General features: G+C 41.3%; 1 protein-coding gene across 7 annotated transcripts in view; it reads right to left on the bottom strand.

The window, feature by feature from the left end:
• CGNL1 (cingulin like 1) overlaps positions 1–22198 on the bottom strand; it is a 144764-nt gene that overhangs the window by 107249 nt on the left and 15317 nt on the right. For 3 of the 7 annotated variants that reach the window (XM_056572405.1, XM_056572410.1, XM_056572411.1), the window contains exon 1: positions 6222–6358. The exons of 2 other annotated variants lie outside the window; for them this stretch is intronic. The gene's annotated coding sequence lies outside the window, so the exon portion shown is untranslated. Of the gene's footprint in view, positions 1–6221; positions 6453–6500; positions 6629–22198 lie in introns of those variants that run through there. 2 more of the 7 variants (XM_056572408.1, XM_056572406.1) reach the window with 2 other exon arrangements.

Below are 22198 nucleotides of genomic sequence, written 5' to 3'. Positions count from 1 at the left end.
ATGATATGGGCAAAAACTATCAGTAGTCCTACAGCACCATTTTTCATTCCAGCACAGTGGCATCCATGTGTTTCATTACTGTAACTGGGTCATGTGATCACAAGTCAGATCCACAGAAACTCCGTGTTTAACCAGTTAAGGAACCAAGGCGTACGGGTAAGTCCTGACACTCTGGTACTTAAGGACCCAGGATGTACCTGTACGCCAGTGGAAATTTTGGTCCCTGCCGCGCGCCGGGCAGGGACCGGACCGGGGTGACTGCTGATATCGATCAGCAGGCACCCCGCGCAAATGCCCAGGGGTGTCATCAGACCTCCCATGTTGGAGATCGCCGCAAATCGCCGGTGAATTTACACCGGCGATTTGCAGCAATTCCGGGTCATACGGTTCTCCAGTGACCCGGAAAATAAGGGGGATCAGGGTTGTCTAAGACACCCACGATCCCCCTGAAGGGATAGGAGTGAAGTGGCAGGGGTGCTATCCCTGCTATTTGTCGTCTAGAAGCAACGACCAATAGTAGATCGGGGGCGGGGGGGGGGGGTAACTTTCGGTTTCCCCGTTCTGCCCACCCACAGTAGGCTGGGCAGAATGGGGAAACCGACGAGGACCGGCTATGAAGGTCCACTTACCCATCGGCGGCGGCAGCGGGCGGCGATCGGCAGCAGAAAAGGACGGCGATGAGGCTCCCTGGATCCTACGGAAGCCGGTGAGTTGCCTAGCAACATCTGGAGGGCTACAGTTTGGAGACCACTATACAGTGGTCTCTAAACTGTAGCCCTCCAGATGTTGCAAAACTACAACTCCCAGTATGCTCAGACAGCTGTTTGCCCTGTGGGCATGCTGGGATTTGCAGTTTTGCAACAGCTGGAGGGCTACAATTTGGAGATCACTGTGCAGTGGTTTCTAAACTGTAGCCCTCCAGATGTCTCAACATGCTGGGAGTTGTAGCTGCGTACCTCCAGCTGTTGCATAACTACATTTCCCAGTATGCCCTTCGGCAATCAGTATATGCTGGGAGTTGTAGTTTTGCAAAAAAACTGTAGTAAAACACTACATATACACCCCCCTTACACTGTCCCCCACAATAAAAATGAAAAACGTATTGTATGGCAGTGTTTCCAAAACGGAGCCTCCAGCTGTTGCAAAACAACAACTCCCAGCACTTCTGGACAGCCACTGACTGTCCAGGCATGCTGGGAGTTTAGCAACAGCTGGAGGCACCCTGTTTGGGAATCACTGGCCTAGAATATCCCTATGTCCACCCCTATGCAATCCCTAATTTTGTCCCCAAATGCGCATGGCGCTCTCTCACTTCGGAGCCCTGTCGTATTTCAAGGAAACGTATTTCAAGGGTATTTCCGTACTTGGGAGAAATTGCACTACAAATTTTGAGGGTCTTTCTCTCCTTTTACCCCTTATGAAAAGGAAAAGTTGGGGGCTACACCAGCCTTTTAGTGTAAAAAAACATTTTTACACTAACATGCTGGTTTTGCCCCATACTTTATTTTCACAAGCGGTAAAAGGAAAAAAAAAGACCCCCAAAATTTGTAACGCAATGTCTACTGAGTACGGAAATACCCCATATGTGGGCGTAAAATGCTCTGCGTACGCACAACAAGGCCCAGGAGTGAGAGCGAACTATGTACATTTGAGGCCTAAATTGGTGATTTGCACAGGGGTGGCCGATTTTACAGCAGTTCTGACAAATGCAAAAAAATAAATACCCACATGTGACCCCATTTTGGAAACTACACCCCCCACGGAACGTAACAAGGGGAATACTGAGCCTTAACACCCCACAGGTGCTTGATGAATTTTCATTAAAGTTGAATGGGAAAATGAAAAAAATAAAAATTTCACTAAAATGCTGGTGTTACCTTAAATTTTCTCATTTTCACAAAGGAAAATAGGGAAAAAAAAGCCCTCCAAAATTTGTAACCCCATTTCTTCTGAGTAAGAACATACCCCATGTGTAAATGTAAAGTGCTCTCCATTGGGCTTTTGAGGAGAAAATGTGTCTGAAATTGAAGGCCACGTGTGTTTTCAAAGCCCCCATATTGCCAGAACAATGGACCCGCCCCACATGTGACATGTAATAAGGGGTACAGTGAGCATTTACACCCCACAGATGTCTGACAGACTTTTGGAACAGTGGTCCGTGAAAATGAAAAATGTAACTTTTCATTTGCACAGCCCACTGTTCCAAAGATCTGTCAAATGTCAGTGGGGTGTAAATACTCACTGCACCCCTTATTACATTCTGTGAGGGGTGTAGTTTCCAAAATGGGGTCACATGTGGGGGGGTCCATGGGGTTACAAATTTTGGGCGTCATTTTCTCCTATTACCCCTTGTAAAAAATGTAAAATTTGGGGAAAAACCAGCATTTTAGTGAAATTTTTTTTTTTCATTTACACATCCAACTTTAACAAAAAGTCGTCAAACACCTGTGAGGTGTTAAAGGGGTACTCCGCCCCTAGCATGTCAGATTGCCGGGGTCCCGCTGCTGGGGACCCCCGGGATCTTCGCTGCGGCACCTCGTTATCATTACTGCGCAGAGCAAACTCGCTCTGTGCGTAATGACGGGCAATACAGGGGCCGGAGCATCGTTATGTCACGGCTTCACCCCATTGTGATGTCATGGCCCGCCCCCTCAATATAAGTCCATGGGAGGGGGCGTGGCAGCCATCACACGCCCTCCCATAGACTTACATTAAGGGGGCGGGCCGTGATGTCAGGAGGGGGCGGAGCCGTGATGTCACGATGCTCCGGCCCCTGTATCGCCGGTCATTACGCACAGAGGGATTTTGCTTTGTGCAGTATTGATAGCGGGGTGACGCAGCAGAGATCCCGGGGATCCCCAGCAGTCGGACCCCGGCAATCTGACATCTTATCCCTTATCCTTTGGATAGGGGATAAGATGCTAGGGGCGGAGTACCCCTTTAAGGCTCACTGTACCACTTGTTACGTTTCTTGAGGGGTGAAGTTTCCAAAATAGTATGCCATGTGTTTTTTTTTTTTTTTGCTGTTCTGGTACCATAGGGGCTTCTTAAATGTGACATGCCCCCCAAAAACCATTTCAGCAAAATTTATTTTCCAAAAGCCAAATGTGACTCCTTCCATTCTGAGCATTGTGGTGCGCCAGCAGAGCACTTGACGTCCACACATGGGGTATTTCCATACTCAGAAGAGATGGGGTTACAAATTTAGGGGGGCATTTTCTCCTATTACCCCTTGTAAAATTAAAAATTTGGGGGAAACCAGCATTTTAGTTGAAAAAATAAATGAATGTACACATCCAACTTTAACGAAAAGTCGTCAAACATGTGGGGTGTTAAGGCTCACTGTACCCATTGTTACCTTCCTTGAGGGGTGTAGTTTCCAAAATAATATGCCATGTGTTTTTTTTTTTTTTGCTGTTCTGGCACCATAGGGGCTTCTTAAATATGACATGCCCCCCAAAACCCACAGAGCCCTTGACATACACATATGAGGTATTTCCTTACTCGGGAGAAATTTCTCTACAAAAAAAAAAATGAAGATTTTGAATTTTCTCCTTCAATTTGCTGCTATTCCTGTGAAACACCTAAAGGGTTAACAAACCTTTTGAATGTCATTTTGAATACTTTGAGGGGTGCAGTTTTTATAATTGGGTCATTTATGGGGTATTTCTAATAAGAAGACCCTTCAAATCCACTTCAAAACTGAACTGGAAAATTGCTGCTATACTTTGAAGCCCTCTGATGTCTTCCAAAAGTAAAAACATGTCAACTTTATGATGCAGCATAAAGTAGACATATTGTGTATGTGAATCAATATATAATTTATTTGGAATATTCATTTTCCTTATAAAGCAGAGAGCTTCAAAGTTGGAAAAATGCAAAAGTTTCAATTTTTTCATCAAATTTTGGAATTTTTCACCAAGAAATGATGCAAGTATCGACTAAATTTTACCACTAACATAAAGTAGAATATGTCACGAAAAAACAATCTCGGAATCAGAATGAAAGGTAAAAGCATTCCAGATTTATTAATGCATAAAGTAACAGTGGTCAGATGTGCAAAAAATGGCCGGGTCCTACACTGAAAATTGTCTGGGTCCTTAAAGATAGCGGGTGTCAACCTCCGCACGATCGGCGGCCGACACGCCCCCTCAATACATCTCTATGGCAGAGCGCTTCGGCTCTGCCATAGAGTTGTAGTGAGGGGGCGTGTCAGCCGCCGCTTTGCGCAGAGGTCGACACGCCCCCCTTCCCGCGGGCTGTCGGGGCTCCGTACAGGAGATCGCAGGGGCCCCCAGCGGTCGGACCCCCTGCGATCTCAAACTTATCCCCTATCCTTAGGATAGGGGATAAGTTGTTCACCACTGGACTACTCCTTTAAGGGGTTAAAGGGGTACTCTACTGTAATTTATTATTTTCTTTTTTATTAACTGGTGCCAGAAAGTTAAACAGATTTGAAAATTACTTATTTTTAAAAATATTAATCCTTCCAGTACTTATCAGCTGCTGCATGCTCCACGGGAAGTTCTTTTCTTTTTTTTTTTTTAATTTCTTTTCTGTCTAACCACAATGCTGACACCTCTGCCCATGTAAGGAACTGTCCAGAGCAGGATAGCTATGGGGATTTGCTCCTACTCTGGACAGTTCCTAAAATGGACAGAGGTGTCAGCAGAGAGCAATGTTGTCAGACAGAAAGCAAATGTTAAAAGAAAAGAACTTCCTATGGAGCATACAGCAGCTGGAAGGACTAGACTTTGAATATAAGTAATTTACAAATCTGTTTAATTTCCTGGCACCAGTTGATTAACAAAAAAACCATTTCAGCGGCGTACATCTTTAATGTGTCAGAGGAAGTGGTCCGTCTTGGGTCAGCTGACTTCCTGTGAACAGGGCGACATCTTCACCTTTCAGATTCTCCTGGCAGCTCCTAGACCCATCCCTTTCCCACTCAGCTCTATCTGTATACTGCTGCTATCTCTATGGGATCAGAATATATACTAGTTATATACCTCTCCTGAAGCAGTGTTCAAATGTTGTACTTTTGCCATTTTTTTCTATTTTTACTAAGATTTATCCAAAATTGTGGGAAAATATTGTGCCATTTACTGCAATTGGGCACATCACAGTAAAGACTGGTCAATTTTTAGTGTGTTTTTGGAAAATTGAAGCAAAAACATGGCCAACATGTGTGAAAAATGGAAAATGTGAACACAGCGTGAAGACTTCAAGCCTTCATACCACACAAAAATTGTAATTATAGGTCAAATCACTTATTCCTCACAACAATGGCCCTGATTTACAATTGTAAACCCCACATGTTTGGTCAGGTTGTGCTCCAGAAATTCTGTCTGCACCAGAATGTGCACCAGGATTGAAAAAAAAAATCTTCCAGTACTTATCAGCTGCTGTATATTACACAGGAAGTTGTAAAATGGCTTTCTGCTGACACCTCTGTCCATTTCAGGAACTGTCCAGAGCAGGAGAGGCATACTATGGGGATTTGCTCCTACTCTGGACAGTTCCTGACATGGACAGAGGTGTCAGCAGAGAGCACTGTGGTCAGACAGAAAACAACAACTCTACTGCCAGGAACAAGTAACCAATGAAAGACAAGAGTCATGTAACAACAAGATACATTTGCTCAACCGGTCCAGATGATATAGATGCCACCAATTTTACATTTTAGATTTTGAACACAGGAAAAAACAACAAAACATAAATATAGTCACCTGACTAAAGGTGGGGCAAAGGAAGAGGTAAGAGAGGGGAGGAGCTAGTGGGGGTAGTGATTTGCCAATTTGATGTGGTTGGCTTCTACCTTACAGTCACCCTAATACATTCTCTCTCTGAGACCTACCCCTAGGCGGAGTTTGTGCCCTGACAAGGGCGGCCCCGCTCTGGAACCTAGTTCTATTCTGTTCCTGTACACCCTATGATAAAGGATAAATAGGAAAGAGGCTCTCTGTCTCACTGGGGTGCCCTGAGTAACTATTGGGATAGGGAAAGATGGCCCTAAAAATAGACACAAAAGGATAAAATATTAATGTGCCAAAAAAAGGAGAATGCAACAGTGAGTTTCTCCTATATAGGGTAAATCCACAATGCGCAAAAAAAAAAAAAAAAAAGAAAATAAAAAGTTTATACACTAGAAAACAATATGTATACACTAGAAGAAAAATGAGGAAGGTATATGCGTGCAGGATGGTAAGTTAAATAATTACCTTTAGATAAATCAGATAATGTACGTAAAGGATATTGGGTCAAGTGATTACCCCCAGATAACAATTTAAGTAATGATGATATTACCACCCTACAGTCATAACAAAACCAAAAACCTGCACTTTATCCTCACAATATCATGCTAAAGCAATGATGCCATGGCTGGATAGATGTCAACTGCCAACCAAGTCAGTTATAGCAGAGCGGTTACAGTTTGGTCAATGGTGACTAAAAAAATCAGAGTTAAAAAAAAAAAAAAAGAAAAGAAAAGTAAAGAATACTTATCAATCTGCTAGACTGGTATGCAAGACAAATATTAGATGTCCCAATGCGTTTCAGGGGGATAGATGGAAGTAGAAGACAATCCTTCTGATGGCCAGATAGGGAGCAGGCTGAATGGAAGAAAAACTGCTGGTGGCCATCATACTTTAGCATGGTTTTAAATTAGCATGGTTTTTACACATGGTTTTTAACCCCTTAACGACGCAGGACGTATATTTACGTCCTGCGCCGGCTCCCGCGATATGAAGCGGGATCGCGCCGCGATCCTGCATCATATCGCGTCGGTCCCGACGCTCATCAACGGCCGGGACCCGCGGCTAATACCACACATCGCCGATCGCGGCGATGTGCGGTATTAACCCTTTAGAAGCGGCGGTCAAAGCTATGGGACCTATAACACTGCAAAAAAATAAATAAAAAGTGTTAATAAAGGTCATTTAACCCCTTCCCTAATAAAAGTTTGAATCACCCCCCTTTTCCCATAAAAAAAATAAAACAGTGTAAAAACAAAAAAAAAATAAACATATGTGGAATCGCCACGTGCGTAAATGTCCAAACTATAAAAATGTATCATTAATTAAACCGCACGGTCAATGGCGTACGCGCAAAAAAATTCCAAAGTCCAAATAAAACGTATTTTGGTCACTTTTTATACCATTAAAAAAAATTAATAAAAAGTGATCAAAAAGTCCGATCAAAACAAATATACCGATAAAAAATTCAGATCACGGCGCAAAAAAGGAGTCCTCATACCGCCCTGTACGTGGAAAAATAAAAAAGTTATAGGGGTCAGAAGATTACATTTTTAAACGTATACATTTTCCTGCATGTAGTCATGATTTTTTCCAGAAGTGCGACAAAATCAAACCTATATAAGTAGGGTATCATTTTAACCGTATGGACTTACAGAATAATGATAAGGTGTCATTTTTACCGAAATATGCACTGCGTAGAAACGGAAGCCCCCAAAAGTTACAAAATGGCGTTTTTTATTTTTATTTTGTCGCACAATGATTTTTTTTTCCGTTTCGCCGTGCATTTTTGGGTAAAATGACTAATGTCACTGCAAAGTAGAATTGGCGACGCAAAAAATAAGCCATAATATGGATTTTTAGGTGGAAAATTGAAAGGGTTATGATTTTTAAAAGGTAAGGAGGAAAAAACGAAAGTGCAAAAACGGAAAAACCCTGAGTCCTTAAGGGGTTAAAGAGTATCTGTCGCCAAATAAAACTTTTAATATAGTGTTCCTTGTATAATTGGCAGAAGACACTTTTCCGTTCACTTGCTTTTAAAATTATCAATATAAATATGTTTAAAGTGTAATAGAAAAAAAACGCCACTACGTGGCTCTGTTCTGTTCCCCGCCACAATTAATACAGCGAGCTTGGTCTCCTCCAGGCCTGGCAGGAGACCAAATTTAGCAAGTCAGGGGTGTGGAAATTTAATTTTAAAAAACTGCTTGTCCATGGGACTAAAACTGAGCAAAATCTATTTGTCCCTCATGACGATCCACTTGTCCGGGCCAATTTTCACTTTTACACTCATTTTTTCCTCCTCACCCCATAATAGCCATAACTACCTACTAGAATGATACCTTTTAATTTTTCAATAACATTCTCCGAACCAAAAAAAGTATATAAAATTAGTGAAGTGAAATTGAAATAGAAAAAGATCATTTTGCAATTTTGGTGTTTTTCTTTTCTATGCTATTTACCTTGTGGTTGAGCCAGCATGTTGTTTTGATACTTTAGGGCGGCCTGATTACAGCAATACCAGATTTGTATAGTTTCCATCATGTTTTACTAATTTAAAACAAATTCTGAACTTTTTCAAATTTTTTTAATTGCCATTTTTTGACCCCTGTAGCTTTTTTTTTATTTTATTTTTCCGCATACCAGACTGTATGAGGGCTCATTTTTTGCATCAATCTGTTTTTTTGTATCGGTAACATTTTGGTATTGATCTGACTTTTTAATCGCTTTTTACCTTTTTTTGTCCCTGGGATATTATAAAAATCGCAATTCTGTGGTTTGGTATTTTTTTTACATTTACGTCATTTACCATATGGGATACATAATGTTATACTTTAATAGTTGGTACAATTTTGCACGCAACGATACTAAATGTTTATTTTTATTATGTTTACATGTTTTTATATAGGAAAAGGGGGTGATTTGAACTAACATGGAAGGGGTTAATGTGTGTCTTTTAAACTTTTATTTTTACACTTTATTAGACTTTTAGGAGGAATCACTATTGAACTCCATTGATCTGTGTGCTCTGCGGTCAATTGATAGAGCCTAGTCCAGCCAGGCTCTATCAATGACAGAGCCACGGAAACCAGAGAACAGAGGTAAGTCATCTGGCTATCTCTATAGTGGATCTCCCCCTCGCGATCACGCTGCGGGGGGGGGGGGGGGGAAGGGGTTGGCGATCCACCCCACTAGCCCACCAGGGAGCATTCACATGTCCCTTTAGACACCACTGTCAGCTTTGACAGCAGCGATCTAAAGGGTTAATAGCCAGAAGCGGCGATCGCCGCATGCTTGCTATTAGCGGCGGCCCCCAGCTACTGAAATCCACTGGGGGCAGAATACGGAGCAGGAGAGAGTCCGGAGCCCGCTCCATTCTCCCCTCTGAGCACCGCCGTGCTTGACAGGATCGGCCCTGCTTACCCGGAAGCCGGGCTAAGGGCTGGAAAAATGTACATGCCCGTCGCCAGGAACTGCATGTCCCGTGCTTTGGGCGATAGGAATTCCGCATCCCTTTAAGTGTTTCCCTGCACTGAGCTTGATTGACAGCTGCACAGAGCCTCACTGAAACATGGATAAAGACTCACTGAAAGATGCACAGAGCCTGAGGTCTTCTATTCATCCCAGCAATGCAACCATGTGAGGGTGGAAGTGGTCCCCCAGCAGGCCTTAGTGATGTCATGCCTGCTGGGAAACACCCACTTTCTCCTGCTGGGAGATTGCACTAAGTGAGCAAGAATAAAGGTATGATACAGAGCTTTTCAAAGGGGTACTCCGGTGGAAAACTTTTTTTTTCATACCACTGGCTCCATAAAGTTAAACAGATTTGTAAGTCACTTCTATTAAACAAAAACTTCCATTACTTATCAGCTGCTGTGTGCTCCAGAGTAATTGGAGTTGTTCTTTTCTGTCTGACTCTCATAGGACTCTCTACTGACACCTCTGTCCGTGTCAGGAACTGTCCAAAGTAGAAGCAAATCCCCATTGCAAACCTCTCCTGCCCTGGACAGTTCCTGTCATGGACAGAGGTGTCAGCAGAGAGCACTGTGGTCAGACAGAAAAGAACAATTCAACTTCCTCTGTAGTATACAGCAGCTAATAAAATTCAGAGCAGAGTTACAGAGTCCTGCCTTGTATGTACCTGCTGCTATTGTTGCTGCTGCCACTTATGTTTTTCTTTGCACTGCCTCTTTTGATTATTTTTTTGTTGATATAGGTATACTTGTTTGCACTTGCGCACCTTATAGTTCACACTTGATGTCCGTTTGGCATTTTTTGCCGGTGTTATGTTCCCTTGGTCACTATTAGCACCTTTTTAGTCTTTTCTTTGTGCAGCTGCTTGCTTTCTGTATAGATTTACAGACCCATATATATCCAATTTAATTTAATATATATTGATGTAAATTTTTATTCTGCCCTTATTCTGTGTATTGTATCCTCATAATGATAAAGTTCATATAAAATATTTTATTCAGTTTATCTATTATCTTTTATATTTTTTTTGGGGGGGGGTATATGTGTGCACCCTCAGTGGGCTTATAGGTGTACAGTAGCTAATAAGTACTAGAAGGATTAAGATTGAATAGAAGTAATTTATAAAATTCTATTTTACTTTCTGGCACCAGTTGATTTGAAAAAAAAAAATTTCCACCAGAGTAACCCTTTAAAGCTCTGAAATCTTTTTTTTTTAAGGGTGGGAGGGGCGTTAGGAGTAGTTCGGGAACATAGCCTGAGTTATTTTAGAAAAGTTTATTTGGTGACCGGTACTTTGTAAGGTGTTTGGGAGGCTGTTTTCCAGGCTATTTACACACATGGGGGAGATTTACCAAAACCCGTGCAGAGGAAAAAGTTGCCCAGTTGCCCACAGCAACCAATCAGATCGCTTCTTTCATTTTTGAGAGGCCGTTTTAAAAATTGAAGAATCAATCTGATTGGTTTCTATGGGCAACTAGTCATCTTTCCCACTGCACAGGTTTTGATAAATCTCCCCCATGGTTTTTATAACCATGTGATCATACCCTAACATTGTTTTGAAAGGTAGACATTCACTTTTAGATATAAGGTGTACTAAACCTCTTCGAGCTTGTATTGTCTACTAAGCATGGTAGAATTACAAGAAACTAGAGAAAGATTTATACAAACTGGTGCAAAAGAAAAGCAGTGGAGTAGCACATGCCAACCAGTTGGGGCTCTGGTTTAATTTTCCAAATTAAAAGGTTGAATCCGATTGGACTACTACTTCTCTTTTTCTTTGCCCCAAAAACACTGTTTACCCATAGTCCTAGCTTCAATAAGTGGAGTAACAGGTTCTACTAAGAGCTTTTTTTACCCCACACCCATCGGCAATGCATAATGCACTTTTCATTTGCATTCTCTCAACTTTTTGTCAACTTAAAAATTAAACATTGCAGAATCTGACAGCATCATAGAAAATCATGTAGCTAACCAGTTTACAAAACTGACTGTACTAGAAACCAGGTGCAGACTGTTCTGTAAATGTTAGATTGGATGGAATGTGTAGGAGTGTCCACCAATGTCTATGTTCATACAATCATCTACATGTCAGGCAAAATAATTTATTTGGGAGTCGAATCGTGGTTTGCAAGCAACCCATTATTGCATTAAGTGAGGAAGCCGTGGACAGTATTTTCCTAAGAAAAAGTTAATTTGAGAATGTTTCTACTACTCATGTACACACATATTATCAGCATCTTTCTATTCTGTCAGGTTCACTTTAAGAAGTGTATTCTCTGCAAATTCTCTTTCTTAATAGACATTTTCGTGCCATGAAATTAAATAATACAGTAGTATACAGTTAGTCAACTAGTACTATTATATATGGCAGAGGTGACCAAACTTATTCAAACATAACCACCACATTCGATAGACTTCAGATGTTTGAGAGCCACAAGACATGCACATACATAAAAAGATATACATGTAGCAGCCCTTCTGTGGGAAGTAGCAGTCCCCTGTAGTAGCAGCAGCCACCTTGTAGCAGAAGCATCCCACCCATATTACCCCTGCTAAAGTGAATTATCTAGCAAAAGTCAAAGCGGCTGTTCTGCTCCAGCTTCTCTTTGGCAAGCAGGGAGAGGGATGTTGTGGTCAATGTCCCTAGCCGGTGTCTTCAAGCAAACTTGCCTATGCACTGCACATCTGCTACCAGCAGTCTTTGCTCTGTTTAAGTGGCAGAGCAGAGGGCTGCTGCATTAAAGTATCAGCGGTCGGATGGATTAGGGGCTGGAGGTGAACCGCATGGCACCTAGTAAAGGGTCACAAAGGGTTTGGCCACCCCTGATATACATGCACTACAGATTAAGCTGACATATGTAAAATAGTGCTGAAATGCATATGCAAAAATAATTCTGAAATACACCTTACTTATGATGGTAGTCTACATTTACAGCAGTAGGTCAATATTATTGGGATATTGGACTGCTCCATTTTTTGGGCAATATAGGATACTAAAAGTAATTTTTCCTTATTGTCCAACAATGATCATATCTGGCAGGCTTGTATAGGACTATTTTCTACACTTTTATCATCAGCAATAAAAGTGTGAAATGAAAATCCTTCAGCTGAGAGTTGTTAACAGGTGATGCAGGACAGGTGTATAGAGATGTCACAGGCACAACCCATCTCATGCAGAATGCTATATACATTTACAGCAGTAGGTCTATATTATTGGGATATTGGACTGTTCCATTTTTTTTGGGCAATATAGGATACTAAAAACTGAGCCGTTTTTCCTTGTTGTCCTTTTATATTCTTTCCCCCTGCGGGTTAAACCTACTCCCTCTTTGTTACAGTATTATGCACAACAGGGTCACATACTTGGCATAATTTGACTTGTTGTTCATTTAAAATGCAGAAAAAGAGGTTGAGAGATTATATACTGTACTGGTAAGGTAGAACATAAACATTGAAAGAAAAGAATGAAAATATGCTGACAGAAAGGCAAGTTACCTGCAGATCTACTCCAGGCCTCTTCCACTAAACTTGGGTACAGGTGGAACTCTTCCTCTCCGCTCTACCAGCAATAAGCACAACCAGTCGTTCGTGAATATAGCAGTTACCAGACGGCTACACTCCTGGGAAGATCCAATTTTGTTTTTGTCCACATGAGTGATGTATTCACAGCATACAGGGCTGGATTCTCATGTATGAGTAATGTAAAAAGAATCTGTATATCATGGGAAGGTAAACTAAAGCGTAGGCATAAATGTCTGGATGACTAAGAATTAATATTAGGAACTAGTAAACTGAAGGACTAGGATGGAAAACAATGACAAATAATTTGCCTTGAATGTAAAGCATCAGCCTCCGAGTATGACTCAATACAATTGATTTAACACTGAATTATTTTACATTAATAGTATATAAACCAAGCCACATCATCCAAAGATCAATTATATAAAGAACCCTTGGTAAACTGGTATATACTGGGCACATGCCAGATTCATGACTCAGTAAACACAGGAATGTATACATAACAATGATAATATCTGGCAGGCTTGTATAGGACTATTTTCTACATTTTTATCATCCGCAATAAAAGTGTGAAATGAAAATCCTTCAGCTGAGAGTTGCTAACAGGTGATGCAGGACAGGTGTATAGAGACGTCACAGGCACAACCCATCTCATGCAGACCGCTAGATCAACAGGTACTGTCATAACTGCACATAACTCTGGTCCCGCTATTGATTCTAGTTAAATATTTCACTTAACCCCTGTAGGGTGTTTAGCATTTAAAGGGACTTTGCAACATATATAAGATGACATGACGAAGGGCTCCCAAAATCAAAGCTGCCATTTGGAGCAAGTATTAATAGTAGTATGTCCTGTTCCATACATTGATAATCACCTTTCTAATATCGTGTGAATTCTCCTTGTGCCTCTGAAACAGCACCAGGCATGAACTCTGTAAGACCCCTGAAAGTATCCTGTAATATCCAGCAGATCCTTTAAGTCCTATAAGTTACAAGGTGGTGGCCTCCATAGATCAGACTTGTATTTCCAGCACATTCCACAGATGCTCGATCGGATTGAGAACCGGAAATCTGGAGGCCCATTCAACACCTTGGACTTTTTGTCATGTTTCTTAAACCATTCATGGAGAATTTATGTAGTGTGAAAGGGAGGGGATTATTTTGCTGAAAGAGGCCACTGCCACTAGAGAATACCACCATGATGCATTCTAGTGTGATCTCTTTCCTAGGTAGGGTTTGTTCACATGACTTTTTTTTGCGGAATGTCCGCACAAAATATTCTGCACGAACATTTCACTGCAGCAGAGTCCCATTGATTTCAACGGGATTTTGCTGCACTGTTCACACTGAAGAATTTCTGCTCCAGATATTTCTGCCCCAGAAACTCTGATTCTGGCAACCACAGAAAGAATAGAAAAGTCTGTTCTTTCTGCAGATTCTGTAAGGAAACGCATAGTCATCTATGAGACGGCGCATTTCTGAGCAGTCCTAGTCACATGTGGACATTCCGCACAAATTCCTGCCGTGAACCCTGACATAAGAGATGCACACACCGCCAGTGCTACAGTCTCTTCACACTCAGGTTCAGTGAAGGTGTCAGAATTTGGATCTTCAGTGATCATAAAGTAATGGCATATCCTAGCAATTTGCAAGTACTTTAACCCCTTAAGACATCTGTTTTTTTATTTTAATTTTTGCACATTAATTTTTTCCTCCTCACCTTCTAATAGCCATTACACTTTCAATATTCCACCGGCAGACCAATATGAGGCTTGTTTTCTGAGCTACCAATTGTACTTTGTAATGACACTCATTTTACCACCAAATCTACAGCAAAACAAATACTAAAAAGATATTTGTGGGTCAAAAGTGAAAAAACATTTGGCAACTTTTAGGGGCTTTCATTTTGGAAACTTTTGTACAAAAACCATGTATGCTTAAAATTGTCCTCTTCTGACCTCTATAACGCTTATGTATGCATTTTTTGTGCCATGATCTGTACTTTTTATTGGTACATTTTTGCTGTGATTGGACTTTTTGATCGCTTTCATTCATTTTTTTTTCCCAGTATATGAAGTGACCAGAAATATGCAATTCTGACCATTGGTATTTTTTTTTTATTTACATGTACGCCATTGACCATGCAGGTTAATTATATTTTAATAGTTGGTACATTTAAGCACGTGGCGATACCATATGTTTAATTTTTTATTCAATTATTCAAACTTTTATTAAAGAAGGGGCTTATTCACATTTATTAAACTTTTTCATCTTTAGTCCAGCAAGTGTTTTTTTCCCTATTTAATGCCAATTGGCGATGTCCAGCAATAGCCATGGGTCTTGGCTGTTGATAGAAACTGGAACTCACCGGGTATGAAGCTTGTTCAGCTTAGCTTTATACCGCGGGAGTAGGACTAGGGTGTACATGTACGCCCGTTATCCCTAAAGGGTTAAAAGAAAAACAACTGGCTGCAATGTAACAATAACCATCCTATCAAATTGGCAATGGGTAAGTTCACATGCAGTCATGGCCAAAAGTCTTGACTGACACAAATTTGTTATAATTTTTGCTGCAATTTGCACTAACTCTAGATTGTTATGAAGGGTGATCAGATGAATTACAAAGTTATTCCTTGTCATGAAAATTAATTATAGTAAAAAAAAAAAATAATAATAATAATAATATATATAAAAAACACACAAGAAAAAAAATCACACATTTTTACTAAATTATAGCTCTGCCAAAAAGTGACCGGTTAATATCATTCTGATATTCTGAGTTAAAATGGCAGACTGGTTAAAGGGGTACTCCGATGCTTAAACATCTTATCCCCTATCCAAAGGATAGGGGATAAGATGCCTGACCGCGGGAGTCCTGCCGCTGGGGACCCCTGTGATCTTGCACGCGGCACCCCGTTTGTAATCAGTCCCCGAAGCGTGTTTTTCTCCGGGTCTGATTACGGGCGATCACAGGGCGGGCGGCGTGTGATGTCACGCCTGCGCCCCCGTGTGACGTCACGCTCCGCCCCTCAATGCAAGCCTATGGGAGGGGGCGTGACAGCTATCACATAGGCTTCCATTGAGGGGCGGAGCTTGACGTCACACGGGGGCACAAGCGTGACGTCACACACCGCCCGCCCTGTGATCGCCCATAATCAGACCCGGAGCGAACACGCTCCGGGGACTGATTACAAACGGGGTACGCTGGGGACGCCCGTGATCATGCACGCGGCACCCCGTTTGTAATCAGTCCCTGAAGCGTGTTCGCTCCGGGTCTGATTACCGGTGACCACGGGGCCGGCGGCATGTGACGTCACACCTCCGCCCCCGTCCCCAGCGGCGGGACTCCCGCGATCAGGCATCTTATCCCCTATCCTTTGGATAAGGGATAAGATGTCTAAGCACCGGAGTACCCCTTTAAAAGGAGGATGGTGCCTGAAATCATTGTTTTCTTCTGTTAACTATCGTTGCCTCCAAGTCATCATTGTTTTGCATCCAAAAGCTTTACAGGCAAGGACATTGCCGTTAGTAAATTGTCCCCTCAATCAACTATTTAATCGGATCATCATGAACTTGAAGGAAAGAGGTTAAATTGCTGTAAAGAAAGCTTTAGGGCGCCCAAGAAAGTCAAGAAAGTGCCAGGACCATGTCCTAAAAGAACCCGTGGTTGGGTCTATAAGAACCTGTAGTCAATGCTTAAAAAGAAGACAAACAAAAAACAGAGAAATTGGAAAAACTCCAAGCACTGATTAGGCAAGAATGGGTTGTAGTCAGTCAGGATTTGGCCCAGAAGTGAATATCCAGCATGCCAAGGTAAACTGCAGAAGTCTTGAAAAAGAAGGCTCAAGACTGTAAATATTGCATATATTTGATGTATTTCTCAGTAAAATGTATGAAAAGCTTATAACAGTACTACATTTTACCATAGACACATCTGACTAAAAGATCTAAAAACACAAAGAGCAAACTGTTATAAAAATAATAATAATAATAATTTGTGTCAGTCTGAAACCTTTTGGCCATGATGATACAATGACCCCTACATTCATATACATCTACCTAGTTCTGTGATTTTTATATCAGTACAGTAACATAGTAAACACATTTATTAACTGCTGCAGGGCACTAAAATGCCCTAGAGTCTCTGACACCAAACCACAAGCTCTGATCTCAAACCACAAAAGCTAAACAAGTCATAGAATGAAAAACTACTGGGTGTCATGTATTACATTTTGATCAAACAAACCACTATTATACTGTGTACTTTCACTTCAGCATTCATATGTATTAAGAACGATTCGGTTCATACCGAATACCGAAATTTTCTTCCTGTACGATATGAATTTTTCCCATACCGCAATACCAGTTGGGCCCCTCCCCCCTAGAATGAATGAATTATCAGCCGCAGCGTGCTGTCCCAAATCATATGTGACCCCCAGGTGCTGTTCTGTTTCTCTCCTTCCCAATGAATTATCAGCCCCGCACTGCGATGTCCCCCACTCGGGGAACTAATCATATGTCACCCTGCAAGCACCGCTCTCCTCGTCCTCCTGTGAGTTGCGGGCCGCCAATGCTGTACTGTACTGTACTGTACTACATATTCCTGTGCCCGGGCTGCAAAAATAAACAAAATAAGCTTTAACTCCGCTTCCTACGTTCCCCCCCGTTGCTCCGGCAATGGCCTCACACTGGGGATGGAAATGTCACAGAGCCATCAACGGCCCGCAACTCACAGGAGGACGAGGATAGCGGTGCTTGTGGGTAACATGATTAGTTCCCTGATGTGGGGGACAGCGCTGATAAACCCGGGGGGGGGGGGAGGGGGGGTTGATGTACCGTGGAACCGCCATAACATAAAAAAAAAAAAAAACCTGTGACATACATTTTTGGTCATACCGCCCAGCTCTAGTACAAACTATGGAAAAAAATTAGTCTTAATGTTATGTATATTCAAGTAGACTCTCCCAATAGTGGACACTTAAGGGGCGGGGAGTTGATGGGGGGGGGAAGAAGTGTCTGCTATTCCCCTATTGGGAAAAAAGGCTCAAAAATCTTTCTAAATGATCGAATACTGTAATCACTCCAGAGTATAACTACCTATAAAAAAAAACCACCAAAAAATAAATACATTTTTCACTGTAATAAGGCTTGAAATACAAAACAAAAAAGAAACCTTAATGCAATCAATTAGGAAAAGTAATGATTTACTAAAATACAGTATTTAAAAACAAAACAGTCATTGTACTATAATACTATAACATACTGCAACGTCACTCGTCTGTGCCGGCAGTCAAGCACAGAGGACTTCAAGCCGGCAAAGAGCAGCTGAGAGAGGTAGAATGAAGTGTCACATGGGAAGAAAGGGGGGAATGTTGTGGCACAGGGGTTGGTAAAGAGGGGAGATAAAGTTGCCCAGAGGGTAATAAAGGGGGAATGTAATGGCACAGTGAGGATCAAAGGGAAATGATGTGACACAGGGGCTAATAAAGAGGGGGGTGATTTAGTACAGGGGGGAATAAAGTGGCACGAGGGGGGCAATGATATGTCCGGCAGACGTACAGAAGCAGGAGACTGATGTTTTGGGCTGGGGCTGCTGCAGGGGGGTATTGGGCTGGGGCTACTGGGGTACTGGCTGTACGCCCGGGATGGCAGCCCTGTCTACAAGGTACAGGTTGTCTGCTATTGGAAGAGTGTTGCTCGGCACAGGTGTGTCCGCTATTAGGAGTGTCCCCTATTCAGAGGGTGCAAATACAATAAGCTTATGGAACTATGCCAGGGAATAAAAAAAAAAACTGTTCGCTATTGGGAGGTGTCCCCTATTGAGGGGTGGCCACTAAGAGATTTTATTGCACATAAAAACCACTTCGATTACAGGAAAATAAAAATATATTTTTTTTAATGTTCTAGTATTTTGGAGTAGCCATATTAGTCCAGTGATTCAAAATCATAGAATGTTGCAGAATCTTGTAATACCTTTTTATTGGACTAACAGTATTTTGTAGAGGAAGCCTTCAGCCATCCTCCCTTTTTGAGGTCAAAATCATTGCTGAGCACATAAGCAGAAAATACACAGGTTACATCTCAGGCATGCTGTATGAACACATAATGGTCCAGATTTTACAAACTGTGTGAGAGAAAAAAAATAGAGTGATATTCCCCAGCAACCAATCACAGCTCAGCTAACGAGCTCTGGTAAAAGGTAAAATTGGTTATTGTGGAAAAATCACCTCTTTTTTCCCCTCACACAGAACTTGGCACATTGCGCCGCAAATTGTGTCTGACAGAAGTTGCGCCAGAAAACCTGTGAAACTCTCCATTTACTTAGAAAACCCCAAAAAAGTGGTTGTTGTGGAAAGGGGGAGTGGCTGGAAGGGGCGTGCCCCCAACATTTAAAAAAAAAAAAATCCCAACATATTTAATAAAGTTTCCACAGAAAATGTTGTGGATTTGAGTTCTGGAAAACCCGTCAGCTCAGAGCAGATGTAAAAATATTAAACAGTGCAAAACATAGGGAACCATCAGTAAATACAGTGGAAAGATACATATTGGGGGAAAAAAACTACACTCCACTTTTAGTAAATCAGGGCCATCGTATGTATTGTGTTTTATATTTTAGTTAAGTAACATTTGGCCACACCATATCTGGCAAAAAGTCATAAAATTGTCACAAAAAGCTTTGTGTATATCCAGCTGTTTTTGATTAAGTCCAGGTACATGGAAGGAAAAGATTAAAAAGGAAAAAATCCCTTACCTACCCTCGCTCCTCCAAAATCCTGAAGCTCTGTTCTATGCAGAGCTTTCAGGTTTGTAGATCTGAAGTGATAGGCCTGCTCAGCCAATCAGTGGCTGCAAAGGTGTCCCACCTCTGCTACTACAGTGGTCCCTTAACTTACAATGTTTTTTTCTGGACCATTGTAACTTGAAACCACTCTCAGCATACAATTTTACGGACAGTCCAGATCTGTCAAACGCGTCAATGGCCGGAAGAACTGACCAATTAGAATGGGCATTAACTGGTAAAACACCTGTAATACTGAAGCGTATCCACTGACTGTCAGTCTGATAGCACCTCCCTACAGTACAAGGCGGTACTACATGTTCTGTACTACTCTTAACCTGTGCCTCAGTTAGCTACTCCTTTGGACACGAGTAAGGAAGGCTCCATGTTACTTTTCAGAAAGGAGAAGCTTCTGTCCTCCACTTAGACAGTTATTTACAGCTTCCAGCAGTTCTTTCTTACTTTTATATTTAAGGACTTGTTTTATCTATATTAGTTTTCTACTTATATGTGTAATCCTCACTTTTTCCTATTTTATGATGACATTGTCGTGGCTTCAGAACCAATTATCAGGTTTCCATAGAGTTATGGTCTGAACATACAATGGTCCTCCTGGAACCGATTAATACTGTAACTTGAGGGACCACTGTAATTGGATGAGCAGGTTGGCTTCACACCTATAAACCCAGAAGCACTGCACTGCAAAGACAGGAGCTCAGGAATTCCGGTGATCTTGGGGGAACAAGTCAGTCAAGTTATTTTGTTTGTTTTTAACCATAACTCCCTGATCAAAAGGTGTGTAATTTTTTCTACCATCTAGATTATAAAATAATCCTATTTAAAATATTACCAACACAACGATTTTCAGCTCACCCCCTTAATTGCCTCAGCAATTGAAGGAAAAATCATCTAGCGCAGGCTCAATACAATATTCTTTATTTATGGATCAGCACATACAGACAATGCGCGTGGTGACTTGTTTCAGTGACAAGTCCGTCGGCTTAGTCATACTAAAAGTTATGACTAAGGCGACGGACTTGTCGCCGAAACGCTTCACCATGTGCATTGTCTGTATGTGCTGATCCATAAACAACGAATACTGCATCGAGCCTGCGCTGGACAATTTTTCCTTCACTGCTGAGGATTATTTCCAATATTGCAGTTTTAATTCTAGCCATCAGGCCTAAAAATAAGCAGACTTCCTTTTTTATACAGATCACTTTAATAACAATTAACTGAAGCCACATTTAAAATTTTTAACCATGAGGTGATCCATGATAAGGATTCCCAACACTGAGTATGTAACCAATCCAAAATTTTGTCCGAACGATGAAAAAAAAAAAAGAAAAATACAACAGTATATAAGTACAGCCATTTTTCCTTCTAACAAATAGTGTTAATAAAGTTAAAATGAAATATTACATTTCCCATTAAAGGGGTATTCCACTGCCCCAGAGTTCGGAACATTTTGTTCTGAACGCTGTTTGTGGGCTGCGGGGGTCGTGATGTCACGGCCACGCCTCTTGTGAAGTGTGAAGCTATGCCCCCTCAATGCTTTTGTCCTCCTTAGCTATTTTATAAAAATGACGGTGTATAAAAAATACTGACAATATTCACACTATAACTATGACACACTGATACACTTGACTTTAAAGGCGTACTCCGGTGAAAACCTTTTTTCTTTTAAATCAACTGGTGGCAGAAAGTTAAACATATTTGTAAATTACTTCTTTTAAAAAATCTTAATCCTTCCTGTACTTATTACCTGCTGAATACTACAGAGGAAATTATTTTCTTTTTGGAATGCTCTCTGATGACATCACGACCACAGTTCTCTCTGCTGACGTTCTTATAATAATAATAATAACGCTTTATTTATTGTTGTCCTTGGTGGGATTTGAACCCAAGTCCCCAGCACTGCAAGGCAGCAGTGCTAACCACTGAGCCACCATGCTGCCCTTAGCATACATCTGCTGTGCATGGTTGCTAAAATGGACAGAGATGTCAGCAGAGAGCACTGTGTTCGTGATGTCATCAGTGTTCCAAAAAAAAAAAAAGGAATTTACTCTGTAGCATTCAGCAGCTAATAAGTACTGGAAGGATTAAGATTTTTTAATAGAAGTAATTTACAAATATGTTTAACTTTCTGCCACCAGTTGATTTAAAAGAAAAAAGGTTTTCACCGGAGTACCCCTTTAAGGCTAATACATAGGATACAATGATCGGGTAAGTGACCAAAGAAATCATGATCACTGGCAGGAGTGAACACCTAACCAGCTACCCAACCCAACAAAAATATGTCAGTTCTCATTGTTTGTCACAGAGGGTAAAGCTGCCTCCTATAGTCAGTAGGATTTTATCCACCCTTTGATTATAAAAGTCACATTTGTTCCATTTTCCCATTATCTTATTTTAACATTTTCCCTTGGCCAGTACTGATATCTGCTCTGGCAGCACAGAATCCTGCTCTGCAAACGTGTTCTTCAAGTAACTTTTGCATTGCCCTTCAGCAATTGTGTGTTTAGTCGAGTTTCCAGCCTTGCCAAGCACCGAGATGCCATGATAATTCAGTATTATGTAAAAATCTGCCTTATGAAGTATGTGTTCCATATCACAGTAAATTGGACCAGGAGTTTGTACGGGGCTTTTTCTTTTTTTTAGTAATAAATTATAG

The sequence above is a fragment of the Hyla sarda genome, chromosome 4 (genome assembly GCF_029499605.1).
Source record: "Hyla sarda isolate aHylSar1 chromosome 4, aHylSar1.hap1, whole genome shotgun sequence".
In the NCBI taxonomy this organism is placed as follows: Eukaryota; Metazoa; Chordata; class Amphibia; order Anura; family Hylidae; genus Hyla; species Hyla sarda.
Note: the sequence above shows the minus strand (reverse complement) of the source record. Positions and strands in the feature narration are given on the sequence as shown.